The sequence below is a fragment of the Bombus terrestris genome, chromosome 7 (assembly GCF_910591885.1).
Source record: "Bombus terrestris chromosome 7, iyBomTerr1.2, whole genome shotgun sequence".
In the NCBI taxonomy this organism is placed as follows: Eukaryota; Metazoa; Arthropoda; class Insecta; order Hymenoptera; family Apidae; genus Bombus; species Bombus terrestris.
Window position 1 is genome coordinate 12,245,296 of NC_063275.1, and position 18,869 is coordinate 12,264,164.

At 40.1% G+C, this 18,869-nt stretch overlaps 1 protein-coding gene across 3 annotated transcripts in view; it reads left to right on the forward strand.

Annotated features, from left to right (window-relative positions):
* LOC100644136 (transcriptional regulator ERG homolog) overlaps positions 1–18,869 on the forward strand; it is a 70,742-nt gene that overhangs the window by 7,974 nt on the left and 43,899 nt on the right. The window lies entirely within an intron of this gene.

Consider the following 18,869-nt stretch of genomic DNA (forward strand, 5'->3'; position numbering starts at 1 on the left):
AAATAATATTCTCTAGCACCTTAATAACTCTATTCTTCGCTTAATGAATCAATCCAGTAAATTATACCTGTATGTTTCATCAACGTATCGTGGCTTGGCAGAAGTCGCTGGAAATAAAATGGAAATACATAATCCGCGAATCGTATGTCGTCACGCGATTTCCTTTCTTTTGTCGATGATTGATATACACTCGCTGGAACTCGGTAAGGCGGAAAAAAAGCATTTAAAAGTAAAATGAAACGAATATTGTTTTAGGCCTTATCTCGAAGCTTAACTTTTGCTTCTGCTCTGTACCACCTGTCTCGACACAAGCTTTCACGTACTCGATCGTGTTGCGTGTGCTTTTCCACGCGTACTTGCGTGACACACGATTAACATAGGAAACGTCGTTAACCAACCAAACGCAATTAGCTCGTAATACAATTTAATTACACGATCGGTTAGTCTCTACCTGAGTTGAATGATAAATCTGTAAATGAATTGGAAATAATAGCGTTATAGATAATTTAGCTTTTACGTGTAATGATAAAATAAAATATTCATATCCTTATTATCCGAGCCAATCTGAGGTAGATGATAAATTTGCGAATAAAACAGAAATATGATATTTGCGATTAAAATAGGAATATGATATTTACGAATAAAATAACATATTATAAACACTTTTCTATACTGATATGAAAAGTTTTATAAATAAAATTATGTTAGCTGTGCTGGTCAATAGAATTGAAAAACTTGTTACCACTAGAAGATGTAGAGTTGTGTTCAAACGTAACTACTTGCTCTGTGTGTATAGATATACATTTATATTATTGAAACTTTTGCAGAAGTTTCTATCGACCTATCAGCAATTATCAGAATATCATATATATCTAACACACAAAATTTAGTTATTTAGAACACTCACGCTTTTATACGTATATTCAAATAATTTTTGTCACCAAAATAATAACGAGTATGACTAATATTAGAAGCTAAAGGACAGCGAAACGTGAATGAGTCAGTGGCACACAATCGCCGGGAACTCGCAAGTCGTTAATGGTCATGGCAATTAAATCGAGTCACTTTTTTTCATGAATTTCTCATGATTTCGAGATGAAGGATCTAATCGAACGCCACGATCTTGATCGTACCGTTTTTCTCACGTTATTTGTTCTAGATAGTTAAATAAGACTTCGCACCGGATGAATGTGATTAAGCGTTGCAATGAATATGATTAATTGCTTAATTGCAATTAAAATTGCAATACAATAAATGAGTAGTTTAATACATTAAAAAAAACTAATATAATTGAGAAACAATCAAACGAATAATATCCTTATAAGGAAACACAGACACTAATTTCTCCAATACTATGTTGTCCAAATATTAATAAGCGTCATCGTAAGTACGTACAATTCTGTTTCAAACTGAATAAAAATTCACACTTATTAATTTTGCCAATAGAAAAAGAATGTATTATACAAAATCTATTACTTTCGTTAAACTTAATACGTAGTTTTGTGTATATATACACACTACTGTGCATAAGTATTTAATTTAATTTAAATAAGTAATTGTTACAAATATATAAAATATACTTGAAATGAAGCTCTGGCTTAATCTAATTCTCGCTTCTCATCTTATCTCAGGCAACTGTATACAGTTGGCAAATTTTGATGAAGATAATAATTTACATCAATCAATAAATAAAAGAGTAATAATTGAGGATGGATGAAATTCGTTGGCAGGAAAAGATCAAAGTGATTTTAAGCGTATACGCAGTATGTTCGATATTGAGATCCTGATTGCACTACGCGTTCCCAGCTTCTAAAAGTTTATATGGATTTTCCGCATTGTCAGCTATTCGTAAGAGATAAATATGAAACTCGATCGAGCATGGCGTAGTTCTTGTTTAGTTGAACATTTGATCGCAGTTCGCAGATCGCGTGAAGCGTCGAAATACTTATGCAGCGTATACATTATTAATCTTCCATATCTTTTCTTTCTTTTCTCAGAAGCTTCGATTTACCGATTCGTTAAAGACGTTCCGCAGTGCAAAACGCGGGAGAAAAGGAAGGAAAGCAAAGAACTATATATTCAAGTACTAAATAAATAAACAAAAAGAGGAAAATCTCGAGCGTGATAATTTGTCAGGCGAGTGGCGGCCGCGATACCGGCAGCCTGACTGTTGCTCTTCGTTGTCGCCGATTTCCGATTGTTTTTTTAAAGCGCCGGTCGCCGAGGACATTAATTACCCGGCCAGTGTAAATCACGTTATCTACCGCCCACGCCCCCTCTGCACAGAAGGGTGGAAACAGGGGTGAGACGAGTTGAAACCAGGCAGAGTAGAAGGGGTAGTAGAAGTAGAGAGGTTGCAACGGGTGCGTTGCACGAGGGCTGCACCGCTGCCAACTGAGCAAAACGGTCGTCGACTGCCGTTTCTCTCTCTCCATGGCCACACCAATATCCTGCTTGCTCCTCGGAAATTTATCGGCCAGCCGCTTGAAAACTTCACGCGCCAGAAAGGTTCCCCGTCTTTCTGCTCCGGTCGAGAAAATTTCGTGAAACGATTCGAGCAAACGAAAGGTTGTTATACGCAGGGAACCGTAATTTTTGATTGAGGGACGGCTGGAAGATCGTGCAACGTATTATTATTATTTATTTATATATTTCATTTGAAGTAGTTTCGACTATCACAGTCGTTAGCGACTACTTGTGGCTGCGTAGATATCGTGTATTTTTTTAGAAGTTTTATTTAAGGTTTTGACCGATTTCCATTTGACGGAATATCACACGATATCGACAAGGTAACAGGAATTATACTGGTCATTGTTTTACCATTAGAGAGCAATAAATCGTAGGATGGCTTTATTGGGTGAAAGGGTGGAAACGGACTGAAAAAGCGTATTGCGTTGTTATCGCGAATGTAATATGATTTGAGAAATCATGCGATTTTTCAGGCTATCATTGTGAAAAAGTTTATCGTAGGAAAGGCTGGGAGGTTTCTGATAGGAGAAGGTTGATTGGATGTTGACGAATGAATTGTACTCCTCTTAAGTATTAGATACAATTTGAAAAATCTGCTCTTTTTAATTTGCTTTCTTAGTAGAAGGAATTTTTCTTTTATCGATAATTGTATTTTCGACCAATCGTGGGGAGCGCGTCAACGGCAGTCGTAAATTCCCGTTACGATTCTAAGAATCGACACCGCGAATAGGTCGATCCCCTGATTTCCGTTGAGATAATATGGGTGGTTGAGGTGGTATAACGCTGCGATTAACAGGGTCATAAAATATGTATTTCCAACAACTTTGCACAAGTTAGTAACGCCGCTGCGTAAGATATAGATGACAAAGAAATGGATTACTCGTAGATGAGAGAATCTGGGTAGAGATGATGACTGATCTGAAGACCGAGCTTGAGTACGGGTAGATATGTGGTCTTTGAAGAAGTCATGAGGTGTTGAGAATGTTCGAACTGAGATATTACTGCTTGACTGTTCTGTAGGTTCGAAAACAAGTGAAGTTTGTTCTTATGTGATTACGGAGGAAAGCTCGGTAAGGATGTGTCCTTTGAACGAAGAACGCGAATTCGTTTCGTCAGGAAAGTGAGGGTAACGATCCGCGATGCTGATTGGTTATGATCAACGTTAGAAATGAAAATAGGAGGAAGAAGCCTCCTACCAACGTGGCTCATGGGCGACATTGTTTATGGGAAAAACCAGCTTTTCCGTTAGGCAACTATTCGTTTTTTCCATTACGTAACTAGCTGCTTTCTCCGTAATTTGTAAGAACGTGTAATAGACCTAAGGACTGTTTTAAGTACTAGCTATACACCGAAAATACCTGCAGGATTAAAGGTTCCTGCAAGCTAATAAGACTCGGTTTATGGTGGAGCCTTAGGTTTATTGAGGGTCTCTCTAACGGTGCTTGGGCCTTGACGGTCAGACAATGAAGGACGTCACGCGGACCGCTTTACACGACGTAACAATAATAGAGATATAACTATATAACTATAAACATTACATATCTTCTTGTTGATAAATCTCATCAGAATAACTTATTATTATATCTAAGACAAGTTGCTTGTGCTTTTTCAAAGATAATATTTCTCGCTCCCTCTTGAGGCTGCACTTTCTACGTGTTTCTATGTGCTCGCAAGAAAAATAGATTACAATTAACTACGACTTCCTTCTTCATGGAACAACTAATTGCGGATTCTTACAAAGCTGTGAATGTATACGTTCGTTAAACGAAAACATTTGCTCTATATATATTTTTATACATTATATTTATATTTATATACTTATATATTATATTTGCTATATATGTATATATACATATCATATAATACATACGCAAATATCGTACCAATGACGTATACATATCGTCTTGAAAATCATAGTATCCCGAAATGTTGATCAATTTGGAATTATGATTGGTTGGCCGGTTTCGAGCATCGTGTCGTCGAGTTGCCGAAAAATTTGAACGGGAGGACACATCTCGTGGTCGGTCCTCGGTGCAAGATGGTGGGTCGATGATGGCGGCGTAGTCGCGAAAATGTGGATGACAAGGGAGGAGGAGCGGTTAGGGGTTAGCCGGGAACGTATCCATGACGACCGACCGCCCCACGAATCGCCACCCTCCGAGATCCCGGATGCACCCCTCGACAACCCAGCATCCCTTCCATTTCTCTGTCTCTCTCTCTCTCTCTGTCTCTTCCTCTCTCTCTCTCTCTCTTTCTCTAACCCATGCAACCCTCTCTGCTCGCCCTCTGGTTGAATCCTCTATCACGGGGGTTCCCAACCTTACCACGAATGCCCATCATCAAAACGAAAATCTGAATATTTTCGTTACTATTCAGAAAGAAATCTCTCTTATTCTGTAACGCGACCATTCGATATCACCTGACTATTTTATATCGTGTATTACGCTAGCGTATAGAATATAGAGTATAGCAAGCAAGTCAACGCTCTTCGGAGATATCGAAGACCCTCGAATAAGATTTCACGAGTTAACAAACTTTCTAAGTGAACGGTAGTAGCAATTTTCTAAGTAGCTGCTCGAGATGGCAAAAAGAATCTTAATCGCGAAGGTATATACATGGAATTTGTAAGCACGGACTGTGAATCTCATCATGACCCTTTCAATGTTTGGTTTAATTATTCGGTAGCTGGAAAAGATGTTTATAGCCTTACTTTTCAGTGAAGAGTTTGCTATCTTTTCTTTTTTTTTTTTTTATTAATCCATATTTCGTATTTCATTCTTATAGTGCATGTTAAGCTTTCGTAGTTGTATGGAAGCATGTACTGTCAAGCGATGTGAGATTTAATATTCTTGGACTTAATCAATTATATAATTAATTGCATAAATGCTTTAATAAATACAGTGGTGTACAAATTCTTTCTGTAGCTACTATATATAAAATTTCACCATCTTTCAAGTACCGCCAATGGTCCTTTCTGATTGAGAACCACTGGTCTATCTGTCCGTATCTACGATGCTCGGTATGATGCTCGGCTACTTAGATTTTAAGTTCGGACTATTTCGTGCCATGGATCTATATATATAACTACATATATATATAAATCCATGTATACATATGTATTTTGTATAAAGCATATATATGTATATGTGTGTTTATGTGTATATATAAAATATATATGTACAGGTTGGTAGGTACGTACGGTACCTGGCCATAACTCTGGGAGAGTTTCACCGCTGCTGACAAAAGGGGAAATCCCTCGGTGAAATTGTAGCCGTGGTCTCTCTTCGCGAAAATTTACCGGCTTTTCTACGGTTAGCAAACTAGAAGGGAGGGATGAAAAGGAGTCGGAGTAACGAGATCGTGGTTCTGGATGATTTCAGAATTTTCGGCACAAGATTTTAGAAGCGTTTCGTGTTGGAAATCGATTGGTTCGAATTTGCAATATTACGTTGAGGATTTGGTGGGAAACAAACAGTCTTTTGTTGTCTTTTTGTCCCATGTTTCTTATACCAGAGGTCAATACCACTTAACGTTCGTCGTAGTATCTACATATTAAGTTGGTTAGAACGTAGCATGTCGGATTCTTGTCTTTGCAGTTACTAAAACACGCAGACGCTTTCTGTGAAATTGATATTGATTTTCATTGAGATTGAAAGTCAAGTCAGTATATTTATCTTCATTTACTTTCTCATCCGTATGTAGTACATTTATTGTAATGCGTGTTATGAACTGTTGGTACTAGTATTTTCTTCTGATGGTGTGCGAAATCGTACCAGGAAAATGTGTAGGATGGGGGGGGGGGGTTTAAGAACTTTTCTTCGTTGTTCCAATATTAAATCGATGTATCGGGTATATGGGAATACATAGCAAGCTTTATATTTCTATGGAGAGCCTGAAATTGGAAATTTACACTATAGAATTAACATCTGCTATAAATGCAGAAGATATTGATCGCTCAGTAGGAAAAGTATAACACTATAATCAGAATATTGTTTGATTATCAGAAAAGAAATTAATTTAAGATTCCAGACCTTCGTAAAAATGAACAAATCTTCGATTTCATTGAAAATACGTTTTTAATTAGTTAGCTGTTGCCGACCTCTTTGAAAAGTGTGTACCTAAAATGTATCGCAAAAAGTAAGCGATGACGAGTATACTCGTCAAACACAGGGTATGTATAGTTGTTAATGAAATGACTATTTTATTCTTCAATTTTATTATTGCTATTTACCGCAATTACTAAGATCCTATTTAAACAACAAACTGTAACTACTTTTCACGCATGACGAGTATACTCGTCGTAACACCAAATATTGCTATGCGTTCGTGACGAGTATACTCGTCATAACACAAAATATAGTCACGCGTTCGTGACGAGTATACTCGTCATAACACAAAATATAATCACGCGTTCGTGACGAGTATACTCGTCATAACACAAAATATTGTCATGCATTCGTAACGATTATACATAAGACAAAATATTGCCATGTCTTCATGACGAGTATACTCGTCATAACACAAAATATTGACATGCCTCCATGACGAGTATACTCGTCAAAAACGGCTAACTGTTTTCTTCTGTGTTAAACGGAGAATTCGTTTGGTACGGGATCGGTCCATTAAATATCGGATATTGTGTCAGCGTGGCTGAGGGTGGTGCATGTATTTAATGTTCGCTGGTCGAGCACCATCCTCCCGCCTTGTTTGCCCTGGTAATTGATGTTTGACAAAATGAGGTGACGCGCATGCCGACAACGTGTTGTTTGCCGGGGCGCAACGGTGGTTAGCCCTTTTAAGGTTCACAGGACTTACGCCACGTTCGATCGCGCACGCTCCACTGAACCCGAGGTTACGGGACAACCTTTACACCCCGTTTCTCAATTAAACACTTGATTCATTGAAATCCACTTTGAATATTCGAATAATAGAAGCGTTCCAATTATTGTCGTTGGATCTCATCGTCTAGTTCGTTTGCATTTTGTAAAACTAGTAGCGTGGAAAGTTATTAACATTTGGAATAATCGTGGTAGAATTGTATTGGAATTGGTAACTGGATCGTATAGATTAGTATTTACGAGTTATTAATATTTACGCCATTGTAATCCTGAGAATATTTCATTACTCTGCAATTTTTAACGATTAGTATTCGATCCTAAGAAAATTCGAATACCAATACCGATGAGACGGAAACAAAAGTGAAACTACCGAATGAAAAATTGTCAGGAAAATCCAAACTTCTAATCTTATCAATGCCTGTAAAAGTTCCCTAAAATTTCAATCCAGTCCTAATAAAATTCTTCCATAATTTCGACGCAAGCCTAACGAAAATCCTACGAGAATTTCAATAGAAATTCAATCAAAAATTTTGCCAACGTTTCGACTCGAAAGTCTCGTAAAGCTTCTCCTAAAATTTCGATAAAACTTTAAACAAAACCTACGAGAATTTCGCCAAACAAAAACAGAAAAAGGAACAGAGATCGAAAGGACCACAGTCGCGGAGTGTAATTATCACGCACACACGAAACCAGCTCGACATCGTAAGAGAGATAGGTCTTCCGAGGTGGGAGACGGAGGTATCGGGCAATTAAAGCCGAGGAAAGTATCGGGGTTGACACTTTTGGTACCCTCCGCCGGAAAACGCGAGAACGCCTACGCTTGATGCGGCCGAGGGTAATGTTACCTCTCGTCTGTCTAATTGCACGGAATGGGGCACCTCGCGAGACAAACGATGCAACATAAAAGAGACTGGCCTCCCTTTACACCAATTTCGCGAGCATAGAGTGGGCCGAAAGACAGGATGTCGGTGCACGTCGCATTGTACGCGTAAAAAGTGGAACACTGGTCTCTCCGACACAGGGAGAGCCGCGTGAACCGTGACAACTGCATAATAATCCCATAAATTTTGTTCTCGATAGCAGGAAAATATAAGATCGAAGTAGGAGTTACGTTAAAGTTTGGATTCAACTTTTGTGAATGTATCTTTCCGTAAGTTCAATCTCTTTTTAAATTCTTGTATCTATTATTTATCAAAGTATTGCAAAATTTTCAATGATTATTTCATTCGGTTTTTATTCACGAAGATTAAAATACAAATTTTTCGAAATGTTTTTTATTTGTAGTCGAGTTGCGATTGCGAATAATTTTTTTTTTTCATAGATATTAACGCACCGTTGTTGGTTTCGCCGAGCTTAATCTCTTCAGGGACAAATTTATTAAGAACAGAAGAAGATAATTATTATTTAGGATTTAGGTCGGAATGGAATTTTTAACTTACTAACAGTACTACCAATTACGTTCTACCGTACGTTGCTAAGAAAATTTAATCGATAAGTCAATATTTGACTACTGCTTCGTCGTTAGCTCAAAACGTTACGTTACTAGTTATGCCAAATGTTTTCTCTTAATATTTCTCCGTAGATAATATACATAGTACCACGATCAAATAAATGATGCGAAAAGCTTCTGGAAATCAAGAAGTTTGTATTTACCAATAAATCCAGAAGAAATTCAAATATAGGTATAAAAATATATCACGAAGAAATAATCGATATCTCAATTCAGAGAGTTAATATTTCCTAATAGACCTAGGAAAGTATCAAATACAAATTCGATTAATCATTCGACGAAAGGTTCTCCCCGTGTAGTCTGAATTTCTTGAACAAGGGAGGATGAACGGTGACCAAGACGCGTTGATAATTGCCGGTATCGGTTAACCCTGGCGGGGGATGGATATGGGGTCTCGAACAGCCCTCGTCAAGGCTTACGGCTTTAGTTCAGAGGCAGCCCCCTCCGGTGTGATCCCTTTTGCCCTTCATCCGGGAACCTTTGCGCGCCCCTTCGCTTCCGGCACCGGCAACTACGACTGGTTCCACCCTCGTTCCCAGCCTCAAGGGGTGACTAAGGTTCAGAGGATCGTAACTGTCTCTTGCCTCTAAAAAATGGAAAGAATACATTAAAGAAAATTCGGGGACACCGCTCCGATGACCCCGGATATCCGTTCGAAGGCCCTCCGGTTACGAATCCGAGATTTCGAGTGCGAATTTCTGTTAGATACGACGAGTTGCGTGCCTCTTTTGGAGATAGAAATTATGGAAAAGTGCATTAGGTTGCCCCAAAAGCTTTTTTCGTTTTATAAGGAAATAATAGATGCGCAACATTCTTTGTTTTATATTACATTATTAAAATACGTATAACCCATTTTGTTTTATTACTACAAAATGCTGTGCAACTACCATTTCCTTATAAAACGAAAGAAACTTTCGCAACAACCTGATAAGGCAATATTGGACGATGATCGAACGAAATATCATTCAGTTAATAAACTGATTCTAGAATGTCGATAACGTTGGGCAGCTTTGGTATCTTAAGTAACCGGTTAGTAATTGAAATTTCAACAAATTTCCAGTCTACAATACATTAAGAGGTGCTTACTATTATTGCCAAGCATTTACAAACACATATTGTTTATATTAACTATATTCATAACCATACATTATAGTTGTACTAAAAATCGATACTTTTACACAACACTCTGCTAAATCATATTACGACTGTGCCACCTATTCAAAATCTGTAAACCTGGTTATCAATAACATTTTTGTCTAACGGTAATGTCTCTTCCTTGAATTAATACAATAATCAACCGATATCCTTATCGAGTAACTTTCCAATTTACTAATAACATCATCCTAAAGTTTCCTACGAACCTGAACCAGTCATGATCGAATTAAGACAATATCGGATACAGAAGGAACCCAGTATCGGACACAGAAGAAATCCAGTATAGGACACAGAAGGAACCCAGTATAGGACACAGAAGAAACCCAGTATCGGACACAAAAGGAACCCAGTATAGGACACAGAAGGAACCCAATATCGGATACAGAAGGAACTTAGTATCGGATACAGAAGGGACCCAGTATCATACACAGAAAGAACTCAGTATCGGATACAGGAGGAACTCGGTATCGGACACAGAAGGAATCCAGTATCAGACGCAGAAGGAACCCAGTATCGGACATAAAAGAAATCCAGTATCAGACGCAAAAGGAACCCAGTATCGGACACAAAAGGAATCCGGTATCGGACACAGAAGGAACCTCGCAGAATCCAAACAACGATGATCGATCGTCGTCTCCATTCGGTTGCACATTCGGGTCGATCGCGCTCCAGCGAATTCCGGCTAGGATCGAAGTTACGTAGGGTGGGGTTCTGTCTTTCTGTTCTCCTACGGCTCATTGCAGGCCCCGTGACTAATCATGATAGTTCCGCCCGGGAACGCCGGGGACACACGACTCTCGGTTCCGTTTCCGGCGCGTGCTGCCGCCGCCCCAGCCTCCTACCGCTCCAACCTTACCCCCTTGCCCCCTGCGGCTCACAAGCCACCCTCCCGCGCAATTATTGCGCTTTACAACAAAGACCGTGACGCGGGATCGAAGGGCTGCTGCCTTATCTTGTTCCTGATACATCTTCTTCCTCGCCGGTCCGTTTCTGTTACTCCAGTGTTTCTTTCTTCTCCTGTCGCCATCCTATACCACCGGGGCTATATCGTTCTCTATTATCAGCATCTTTCCCCGCTTCCTAACAGTTTCTTTCTCTTCTTTTCCACGCTTGCTGGTTTCTCAGGCTTTCCGAATTTCTTAAACTTTCCTAGACTTCCTTGCTGTTTCTCGTTAAACTGTCGCTAACGATGATTTTAGGTATTTTTGTTACCTATTCTAGAAAGGCTTGCGTCTTTGAAACTAATAGATTGTCTTTCCCTTCCACGTATTAAAATATTAAGATATTAAAATATCTATAGGTTATTTTTCATATTATATAATATTACATAATAATATATAATTGAAATATAGAAATATTAGAATGTAAAATTTCCGCGGCAGACTGATATCGAAATTTCCTTCTAGAGTCAAACCAATATTGAAGATTCCTTTTTAATCTTCGATAGGAAAAAATCTTTGAGCTAAACTTTTGTAGATATAAATACGATTAAAAATGTTTAGGCTGAAAATGATAACAAAAGGATAACTCGCCGAACATTCTCTATGTAATTTCAAACTGTGAAACGTCCTGCCATCGAATTTGCCAATCCGTTTACATGAAAAAACACGGTAAATCCGCGATCCCTTCATACATATTAATATACATGTAACAACGATATTTGTACTGAAATAGACGTAATCTGGAAAAGTTTTTTTTCGTGAAAAGTGGCCGTGCTTTCGATGTACTGCGATGGCGATGGTTCAACATCGACCGAATTTCCTCGAATCATATATCTCTGTACATTGTCCACGAGGTGGGCGAGTTTTACACGTGGACTATATAACTTGCAGCTTATGCAACGATCGTACGTGGCGCAGTCAGTTTCGCTCGGCAGTCGACCCTACGAATCATTATTCATCCTGGCGCGACCTATGGCCCAGCCAGTCGACGTCGTGAAATAACCTCGTTAAGCCGCTAACTCGCCACTAGCCAAGTCAGAACGAGACGGACGAACCACGTTGGGAAAAAAAGAATAGTAGGGAGAAGGGTTGGACTGTGAGGGGTGGTGCGAAGAAAAAGGACGAGGAATAGGGCAGTCCACGTGACTCGACTCTTTTTTCGACAATATGTTTTATAAGGAAAGATTTAACGCCACAGTTATCAGAGTACTATAGTCGATATATGTAAATGGTAATTTTTAGTATTGTATAGAAATTTTACAAATTTGCTACGGCATACTTTTAAGGATTTAAGCGGTAGAAGGCTTGTCTGTCGGTTTGACTTCGGCTAAAAATGTTATACTTCATTTTTTTATTATTTTATAATCAACTTTATAGTCATTGCTTGTTTTAGTGTTTAAGAGCCGAATAGTATCCTTTCTCCATATTTTTCTAAATATCTTTGTTATATTTTTTCTTGTAATATTTGAAGTTCAATTTCATTCATTTATATTATTTATATTCGTCTTTCTCGCATTTACGAGCTCGTATCCATATTTATTTATGGTTCCATTTAGATTGTGAAATTCTATTTATCGTACGATAATTACGTCCGATATTACAACAGAGCGTCGGAATTTCAAAATTGTTCCCCTCACACAAAACTTTCCTTTTGTCTAAACATATCTATTCAATTTACAGTTCTTATTATATTTCAGTTCTTCTAATATTCAGACTTCGCATATGATTCATTTTTATCGTTTATTTAACATAAGGCTCGCTTCCTTTTGAGATATAGGAATTTTACTGACTGCTTTTGATGCAAAAGGCAAAATATCATCAGACAGGCTGGCTCATGAATTCACATAAATTTCCCTCTTCTAATTAAATTTACAGAGTCGCCCTTATCGTTTGTTTATCATAAAATTGGAAACTCGAAATGTAACGTGAAAGGTGATTACCATAGTCTGATAGAGCGGCGAAGGAAACTATTAGCGGTGATCGGTTAAGAAGATCACCGAGAAGTTAAGCTCGGTCGCGATGGTCTTTCGTGTTTCGTCATTTCCCTGCAAGTAGTTCGGATCAATACGAAGACCGACAACCAGCGACTAACTACTCCTAAATTCGGTGTATCTTCTGACAGATGGCACTGTCTTCTGAAATCATCCCTTGTTTTAGTCATCTCATACCGCGATAGATGTCCTGGTACTCGTAACTACCCCTACACTTCTCCGAGGCCAAATCTTGTACCAAAATCACCCGCAATTTAACTTTCTTCTTCGTCTGGAAATTATCGCGATATTATGAAAGTTCCCACGAAAGTCGACATTTACGCGCACTATTTAACATTTGCCAAGTACGTCTCGTACGATAAAGTATCGTCAACGGCTCGAGGCAAATCTTGAAACATCGTTGAAACTAAAGCTATTGAAGCCAACAACTTTCGAAAGCAAAGGTATTAGCAAGACAAATATTAGACGATTTATCGAGTCGATAGAAGCGCGCAATTATAATAAATATTACGTAAAAATTCTATTTTTTACTACAAATCCTAATTACCAATTTACAAAACCAAATACGCACAGTGGACGATGAAGGATTTCCCGTTGCGATAAATAGCCATCGACGCGCCGCGCGACGAATATTTATCCGGGAAAAATTATTCAATCGATTAACAGGACGAGAAACATCTGTCACTTATCAGGAAAAAAAGACGAGGGGTGCAAACCACCCCCGCTGGCGATGATTCTGCGAAAGCAGCACCCCCGAGTTTTGGAGTTAGAAGCAGCGGGAGGGCGGCAGCGGAGAAAGTCATTAGCCAGTTAATCATGCGTTATCGTGTGTGCTTAATGTTCCGTCGATGAAGGAGCGAGCGGGGGAGTGAGCGAAAAAGGGAGGCCCATCAGCCCCTTTTTCAGCCTTTTCCTTCGCTATTCCGTCAATATTGTCGACACCGCGCGAGCAACAGATCTCATCCCTTGTCTTGCTTCTGCTTTTCCACATTTTTCAACAGTCTTTGGGCAAAAAAAATCGCGTTAACACCAATAATATTATTATTGTTGGTTAATATCAGAACGCGGTTAAAACGAAAGTCAGTTCGCTTTGGAAATGTTTCTCTCTTCGGCTATGAAAATTTTCTCTTGGCCACCTTCCACGAGTCTTTCTATGTTCCTATTGTAGCATCTTAGGACGTGTAGCGGCATATGCATCTTAGGAAGTCACCATACGAAGATGCCTCACGTAGTTGTTTGTCACAGAGGATTAACACTGTACGACGCACATAATGTAATAAGCAAACTCTGGACAAAGCAATTTCGCTGCCACGTGAACCTACCACGGGCGACAAGTTCAAACCTTTACCAAACTAGTATGAATAGACGACCAAGTTCTCCACGAGTGATTAGTAGTGCGAACGAATATCAGTATCAAGTCAGTAAGTCAGTCAGTCAGAGCGAACTAGTATAACAAATCAATCTTATAACGAGTATCATACGACGCTTGCGACTAATTTTGTATTCTACAGTTTAAAATATCTGTAAATATAGTTAATTAAATTAATTCGTCTTATTATTGATTTAACCAACAACAGGTCACACCGTCCACCACAATTGGTGACCTCGACGTGACCACACTATGATTGTACCGTGCAATTGGAAGAGTAGAACGTTATATTTGGTTCTACGAGGTTGGGTTCAGGATGGAGGGCTTTCTGAAAAGGAACAATTGCGAAAAATTTGTTCCGATCATCGTGGAATTAAGAGGAGGATTTTGTGACGAGAAGTAAGGACATAGAGGAATTCGAGAGACACTCGACCAACGAAAGTAGGTTCTAATTGAAAATAAATTCTACAGCGTCCGGATAAACGAACCTTTGCATCGATTTAGTACGAGACGGTGAAGTATAACGATGAATATTACGCTAAGGATCGATTAATAGAAACTTCCTATAGAATCGTTGATTTCTTTTTGTCAAACAGGAGAAAGAGGACAATAAGATATTCTGATTGATCCGTCAGACTATCGGATCCAATAGTTAAAAAGGAAATTAGTGATAATTATGAGCGAGAGATTATTAATCTAGCGATTATCGGTCGGGTGGGACACAAAACGAAAAAAATAGAACGATGAAAAATATAAAAGTGTCCTTCTTTTTCTAAAGCTAGCTTTTGCTCCATTCTGGCGAATTGCTTTCGTTGTTTTCACGCGGTGGCCGCGAAAATGGCCCGGAATTAACGTGTAACGAGCTACGAGACTGCGTTGTTCATAGCGCCCTAAAGAACTGCGACTCCGCGGAGTCGCTGCACGGGCGAGTGATTAATTTCTGTCCGGGGGTGCAACTAATTATCGTTGCGTTTTATCGCCGCCAGTAAGTTGCTCTTCCTGGAACACTCGATAAGCTTGCGAATGAAATCGTCTGCGTGCGTGATTTTCAACCTAGTTAAGAACTTTGTCAAAGTAATGGCAGGATAATTAGTAAATTAGAAGTTTTGTAGATTTGAACGTTTGCTTCAGGCGAAGATAGAGAAGCGAAAGAAGACGTTAGTTTTTCCATTTAAACAAATTTCCAGAATTGCAGAATTTCAGTTGTCAATGACGTAAATGACTAAATGCGATAAACGCAGTTAGTATAACACTGCGAGGATGCGTGGTAAATAGAAAAGTGAAAAAAGCGGATGTATTTTCTTTTCATATTGAAAATAGAACTGAAATTGGCAATTTTCCTCGATTTCTTAATGATCGAATTTAGGTGACACAGAAATCGATGATAAAATACAACATCGAAGCGATTGGACTTTCATTTGTCGAGGTAGAAAAGGATAGAAACGACACATTTGCAGGCGTAAAAACAACGTCACCGGAACGAAGTTTAAGTTCACGATTCTTTTGAAACTTTCTCTCGGTGTTGGTCAACGAACGCCCAGGATCTATAATTAAAAAACGTGATTTCAGCGAAAGGCGAGGAACGTTTCTTTGAAACGTCTGCGCTTAAAAGAACGCCAATGCGTGGAAAACCACTCTTCGAAAATCTTTTACTACCGAGCTGCTCTGAAACTAGGGCAACCGTGGTCGTTAAAAGAACGATCGTGAACTAAGGACGCTCGGCTCGACCAGTTTCATTCCATGCAAATCGTTATGACACACAGATACGATCGCGCCAGTCATTGTTAAAGAATTAGGAAAATAGTCAGGAGTATTAGTATGAGATGGAATCGAACGAGTGGAGGTCAACGTAAAAACCCACCTCTTATCTCGTACGTAAAAAGATATAAATATTGTAATCGTTAATGGTGTGATTATAACGAAAACAATGGTGACTATAATAACGAATTAAGCAATGGATAACATGGAAAAATAGTTGAAGCAAAAATAACATTGACTATATAATGACTATAACATGTTCGCAGATGGTAACTACTACGATAGCCGTTTGAACGAACGCTACGTAAGACTATCATAGAGTGACTATAAGAAGAAATCCAGTGACTATAACTGACTACCGTGTATTGAACTGATGATGAGGACCGACTATTACCGAACACAGTAACTTAGTCGACGCGCCTAATGGCTATAGTAGCAATTTAAACAGCGACTGCGCCAAACTAAACCAAACAATTTAACGAGTACGAAAATAGTTTTATCCCAAGCCGACTATCCATCGATCAAACCACCTGAACACCAGGATATCTCGATACGAACTAGCAAACAAGCTACATGTACGTCGTGATGAAAAATAGAACGAGAATCCATCCACCTATCCTCGATACCCATTAAGGAAGGCTCGCTCGTCTCCAATTCAAACGCATCACGTGTATCGACGAGGCAGGCTTCGCCAGCGATCGGAAAAGGAATCGGAGACGCGTGAGGGATCGCGACAGAGGAAGAGAAGCAAGAGGCCAGCTAGAGAAGAGAAAGAACGACGACGCGACTATAACCAAGCCGGAGGACGACATTGACGACGACGACGACCGGTGTTTGTGGCGTCCGCCTCCGCCCCGGCTGCCGACAAAAAGGCGAGAGAATTTCCTGAAATCCTTTCTGAGGGTCTGATTGCCATCATTATCGTGGAGTGGGTAGGAGTAGCACGGCACCGTGGAGGATAGGGTGCCACGGGGTGGGTTTCGGGTGGAGTGGAGCGGAGGATGAGGGTGGTTAGGAGTGGAGAGCCGAGGTTCGAGCCTTTCTAACGGTTCAGCAAGGGAAAGAAGAGGAAGAGAGACAGAGACGAGCGAAAGAGGGGAACGCGACGCGCGAAGGAAAGGGAAAAGAGGGCGATAGAGCGAGAAAGCGGAGGACAATCAGCGGTATTCAGTCCGAGCTTGGAACTGGAAGGCCAGGGAACGCGGGTTGGGACGATGTAGTCGTCGTCGACGACGACGACGACGGTTGCTTCTCCAGGCTCTGCGGGGGATCGATCGACCAACGACAGCCGCTTCGACGTAACACCCGCTCCGGTTGGCCACCGGAAGCTGCCACCGTGAACTGTGGCAGTCGAACGGACCTCGTACACCTTTTCTTTCAGAGACCTAGATCGCGTGATCAAGCGGAGTCAGGTGTTCTTGTTTGAACTTGAAAGCCGTGTATCGAATACTCGTTAGTTCTTCGTGTTCTTCTTCGAGGTGGGAGTAGGTTTATGGGATGATACGGGCGTGTAGAGCTATCGAGATGTAGGCAAAGGATTTTTCAGGTGGTTGCTGCTGTAGTTTATGGAGATGCGAGATCATCGTTCGACTATGCTCGGAGTTTCGTGATTTTATGCGATATCAGATACGATTTTACGGTAAATGAAAAGCGCCAGAACTGTACATAGTATAAAGTACGTGTAACAATATGTATAATAATATTCTTCCAACGCGTTAAAACTTCTTTACGTAATACACGATACAAGTGCAACCAGCAGCGTCCATTCACTCAAACTCACGAGAGAACCCTGACCTCGACCATCAAGCTGCTGCCATTTCTGCTCCTACTTCTGACTCTATCAACCATTCTCGAATGAAAAACAAATCGAACCGAGTAACAACGATATCGTTCACGCTGTGACAAGTTGGTTGCTCGATTGCTTCCATCGGAAACTTGTATAATTTCGGGATTAAAGATTGGTAAAGAGAAATGAACTGCAGTTGGGCCGATTCTAGTCCCTGCAAGTACAAATGTGATATATTACCGTGTCCGAGAAGTTTCTTTCGTTTTATAAGGAAATAACAAATGCGCGACCTTTCTTATTTTATATTCTTCTACTGAATGTATAATCCATTTTGTTCTATTCCTACAAATAATACAAAAGATATTGTTCCATCTATTCTTCCCTCCTAAAACGAAAGAAACTTCTGGGGCAACCCAATAGTTTAAGCATAACAGAAACAATCTTCAAAAGCAATCGTGCTTTTTGTTTAAAACGATTTTTAATATTTCCAGACGATCTTTATCGTATATCGTATTGAGACAAGAAATCAGTCGCATCCATAAGGATTGTCTCGTATTTTCTTTTAATTTTACTAATTTTCCAATCGACGCGATTCGATCAACCGACCCAAATGACACAAAAGACTTACAAAGATCTACGCGTAAAAAGAATTGAAAATCCAGGTGACGAGTTAACTCGTCTTGCCCGATTGACGGGCTAAGGACGTGTGGCGCGCAGTATGTGGTGCGATACGACGTCCGTGTGACCACGACGATTCCGAACGGTGTGCGTACACTTGGTGTCGGAAGGTGTCGGTGAATGCACGCGTGTATCTATCGGGAGCGTTGCGGCGCGGTTCGTCGCGGCCGGTAGTGTGTGATGTGGCTCGGCTCGACTCGATTCCGCGTGGCGGTGGCTGATCGATGCGTCGCCATGACGACGCTTCCGCCGCCAGTCATCCAGCTACCTCCACCCCCAACCCCAGTCTCTGCCCCACTCATCGTCGTTTGTTACCATCACCGGCCTCCTCCGCTAGTCACCTATGCTTTTCTCCGGCGACGAGGACCGCCAGA